We start from the raw sequence: 5,203 nt of genomic DNA on the forward strand, positions 1-5,203 counted from the left end.
GGGAGGGAAATGAACAAATCGGCTTATAAATTACTAAATTGATTTCTACACTCTGTTGCAAGGTGATAAAAATTTATGGCCATCGTGAAACACATGAAGAGATCGGAAGGAGGAATTCATAAGCCTTTTTCTGTGTCTTAAACATATGTTGTTAAATTAACCACTAAAACTTTGTTCTTTGATATTTTTATGTGCAGATCTCATTTGTCCAAATGAGGTATACTGAAATGGAATTTCTTTTATTTTTTCGAAGTGACAAATAGTAAATTACCGAGAATGTACATTTTGGAGTATTCTTAAAGAGACAGAGAAGAAATGGTATGATATTTACAGCAATTTCGTTTTACAGAGTCAAATATGTACATGGAATCAAGTCTGCTCTTCAGTTTATTTAAAGGAAAGATTTTTTAAACATTTATGTGGTGTTAATGAAATTTACTTCTTCTGAAGTTACAATCAAAAATTTCTTACGACTTGAGAAAGGCGGTGATTATCCGCGATACTTCTAATATCGTCCTCAAGTTCAACAGTGTAATTTTCGAAAGAGAATAATTTATGTTATTACTGGGGCTGTCAGAAAGTTAGTATTTCAAATTAATTAACTATTTATCAGGTGATTGGCCGATTATTCTGTTAAATGACTCGTTAATGGAATCATGTTTTGGCACTTAAATATTAAAATGTGAACATTCGATACTCCATGTGAAGTTTGGCCATACAAACATTCACACAATACTCTTCATTTGCAAGATATAAAGAGATGCTCCTGGAAATATTGACAATTATCTGGTCTAGCAATTGAAAATCTTTACAGAACTTAGCAGTAAACAATCACGGAATTCGCCAATCCTCCAACAATATCTCTTCCTGTCCGTGCCATCCTGTTTTTCTCAAACAGAGCGCCGTTGTAAAAACATATGAAAGACAAAGGAATGTTCCTCTTGGAGAGACAACCTCGGGAAAATTGTTACTTTTGTGTGATTTCAAGTCCAAGTGATTTAATTTCCTCGTTACATACTGAATAAGATAAATATTGTGACAGTGAGTACCTAACCTTCTTTTATTTTATAGAAACAATGGTAAGAAATCACATAAACAGTAGATTATGGCATGAGGCATTTCGATTTTGTTCAAATATAACGTGTACGATTTCATGTCTGTGAAATTCCAGAAACAGGCCTTTTTTGAGTAGGAATGCAATTGTCTTTAAACGGCCTGCTGTCAGGAATGAGTGTTTTAAGATAACAGAATTGACGTGTGTGTGTCCAAGAAGCGAGAAACGATACATATGTTTGGATCTAACTATCAGCAACACCAAAGTGTCAAAGCGGTGAGGCTAGTATACTAATAGAAATATTTATTAGAAAGTTACAATAGCTTTTGCTTCATAGTCAGAGAAGAAGATAGTTTAAACGTGTTCTCATCTACAGTTTTATTTTTGTTCTCAATTATATCTTGAGTTAACTCATTAAAGTATATCTTTCATATAAATTATGTAGAAAAATTCGGTTCTTGCCTCACAGAAAATATTTGAATCTTCATAACAGAGGCGCACCTAGGGAAATAATCGCAGATTATTCTGAGAGTGAAAGTCAAAGTCGAAGTCACATTGCGACTGACGGTCAGTCAGTTAGTAATTCTTGGTGTCGAGCCCCATCTGGGGCTCATGAGCAGATATTTATTACTGTTTGACAGGTACGGTCTTGTTCTTCTGGGGCACCCTCTCTGATGAGAGGACGGGTCTGTCTTTTGTATATGCTGCTGGCCCTTGCCAGCGCAGTCTTTCTCGGGTCCGAGTCCCTTGGGATTCGTGATCATATTTTACTGTCTTAGATTTGAGACATCCCTTTTTGTCGCCTCCTACGACTCACAGGGTCACAGTGGGGGTATTCGACCCCGCCTCAAAACGGGTGTATGGAGGAGAATTATTAGTAACACACACACACACACATATATATATATATATATATATATATTGTCACATACGTGTATATGAGTCAATATAGACTGAGTTCGGATTGGTAATCAAATTTATTTACCACTTATGGATCTAAATAATGGTAACTATAACAGTTTCACGAATCTACACACTATACAGATCACTATACTGTAGCACAGGCAAGGTCTTTTGTTTTCATTAGTTGTTGCCTGGTAACGGATCCCAACAATATTCTCTTCCACTTACGTCTTTATCGGCTGGCGAATGCCTCACGACTAACTCACAATGGTGATTACCTCTGTCTCGCTTATAATCACTCGGCTCGGGGCGCACAGGAAACAAAACTCTTCTACTTTTGCGGACATTGACTAGCAACGGCTGCTGTTTACAGAGTCACAGCTTCGCAACGGGTCTACACGCTACAATATATATATATATTCCTTGAACAGAATGCAGTTTATTTTGAAGATCAAGCTCCAGATCTTAAATATTAAAGAAGAAATAAACACACTTGTGCACCATGGCAATGTAGAACGTGTCAGTTTGCTTTTCTCTGCAGAGAGCACGACAGGTATCACTTCCCTAGCGCCTTGATCGCTAATGCTTTAGATGTGGAATTACTCGTAGCAACTCTTTCACACGATACATTGTGCATTGTAAGGAACAGAGTCATATTAAGGTTGTAGGATCCGGTGTGAATGTATGAATTGGATTCGGCTGGCTCAGGATTGCGTTCAGTGACAGGTTGACCAGCTTGGCGACTACGCCCCGTACAGTTAGACCAGCAGACGCTTTTCCCTCAACGACGCCACGATACGACGGAGCGTAATCACTGCAAGATGTTATGGTGTGAGCTCCACTGTACATGTGAACCGCTTCTGCCCCAACTTGGGGTTCTGATGTTTGCCCCCGGAACATGTGAACAACAGTGGCTCATTCATTGCGCCAGCATTACGTTTGCTTCGAACAGTTTACTGTAGAGGTGATGCAACAGACTTATCGTATTTGGGAGATGCTTGGATCGAATCTCGACCAGGACACCGGTTATCCCTATTTAGGTTTCTCCTGCATTCTCTCAGCACCGGGATAGTACTTCGATCAGGCCACGACCGCTTCCTTCCAGTTTGTTTGTAATCCATTCAACAGCCTGTAATCCGACGCTATGTAGTCCCGATTCTGAAAGAGTCGTTAATACCCGACCGAAGAGACACGTTAGGATGGACACTCTATCTACCTATCTATCTATCTATCTATCTATCTATCTATCTATCTATCTATGGCTCTACATGCCTTTGTTGGATCTTGGCCGCATTTTCAGTTTCTTAATTCTATACATAGTCGGTAGGACTCCTTGGATGGGGGATCTGCAGTCACAAGGCCACTGCCTTCACATAGAACAACGCAAACACAGAATAAACGCAAACAGACATCCACGCTTCGAGTGGGATTCGAACCCACGATCCCAGCGTTCGAGCGAAGACGGTTCATGCCTTAGATCGCGCGGCCACCGTGATCGGTTTGTCCGAGTACACCTCCCATTAATTTCAAACATATGATAACATTATTATGCGCAAACCCAACTGAACCAAAGAAGCCGGTGTTTACTGCCTGCATGTACCGGTATTTCTCTTGGTTTATATTTCGACCCTGAAGATGAAGGCTATATATTCCTCCGAAGCGTCGGTATTTTTCCGAACTATACGAAGTTACAGCCCATACGAGCGACCTCTTCAAGAAATTTGTTGTTGAATATTGTCTAGTGGAAGTGACACGTAAAATTTCACAACATGTCCTTTGCCTGATGTGTGACCATCAATTTATCATATCGTGATCCACCAGAATTAGAACCCAGCGGACGAATACTATACAACTCACAGCTGAGGGCGATCATCGGCTGTTATTATCAGGGTTGTTATTGTGACATGGAATACCAGCCCGCAGCACACAACTGCCTCAGCATGCAACCCATTGTCTCTTACTGCGAAATAACAGGACGGCAAGGTTGAAACAAAAAAAGGATGAAATTCACCTGAAACTTTTGTTGGCAGTCACGAGTGTTCTGACGGGAAGTTTTTCAGTTCGTATGTTTTTGTTACTACATAAAATTCATTACTTTCACTTGTTTGTCTGTACTGTTACTCTCAGAATGCCATATCCTGTAGTCTTTCGTTTTTTTTTGCCTAAGTTTGAAATGAGAAACAATTATTTTCTTTATGCCACAGAGTCCTGTGGTTGACATCAGTTTCGACGTGGCTTACTGCTTCCATGTTCAGGACAGAATAAGCAAATAGAGCAAGAAACAAGCAGACCGAACGTTCTATTGTAGCGGTAGCTCTCTTGAGAGGAGCGTGGCTCGAATCTCCGCAGGGACATCGGATATCCTGAGTTTTTCCAGTTTTACCAGAGTCCCTCCCGCAGATGTCTGGATAGTACCTCGATTATACCGCGACCGTTTCCTTCCAGATCCTTTCTAATTCATCCAACCATTCAATGCTGCATAGTGTAGCTACTGACGGCGTCGTACAATATATCAGAGATCTTCAACCAGGGGTACGCGTACCCCATGGGGTATGAGAAGCTATCATACGGGTACGTAAAATTAAAATTCGTCCCCGAATTGAGATGCTGGCGTGCCAGGAACAAGCTCAGTCATCTCATTAACAGGTCAGAACCACATTAATAATTGATAAATAATTAATTATATCATTTTGCTTTGCTAAAATACAGGTTCCTTTATTAATTTCTATATGATAGGCAATAATATAGTCGTTTTTCCGTAGTTTGATTCCTTTTTTTCTCATTTGAAACTTGTTATTTAATACATTTACTTTGGGTGTAATTTATTTAGTTTGTTTTAGGTGTAGATAAAAGAATATGTACAACTTGAATTATACACCAACAACTTTCGGGGTACAAAGTTGAAGAGAAATTACATGTGGAGGTTCGCGAACAAAATAGGTTGAATACTACTGCAATACATCACAAAAGAGAAAGAGTAATTATGCCGGGTGTGAAAAGCGCTTGCTGCTAGTTGCTTACTCGGTTTACTCTTACGCCCTGAAAAGAGAAGCAGTATGTTCCCAATAAGTATAGCTGGTCTGGCGACCGAAATTTGAATCCAGCATCTGTCGAATTCAAGTTCAGAACGTGACCGCTACGCTACATTTCTCGGAAAGTGAACATTTGCATATATTTATATACAACACAGTATCTTAATAAGATAAAATACTGGGTCACCGAACATAACATTCCAGAGGTAAAGTT

This window comes from Cryptotermes secundus, unplaced genomic scaffold (genome assembly GCF_002891405.2).
Source record: "Cryptotermes secundus unplaced genomic scaffold, Csec_1.0 scaffold514, whole genome shotgun sequence".
NCBI lineage: Eukaryota > Metazoa > Arthropoda > Insecta > Blattodea > Kalotermitidae > Cryptotermes > Cryptotermes secundus.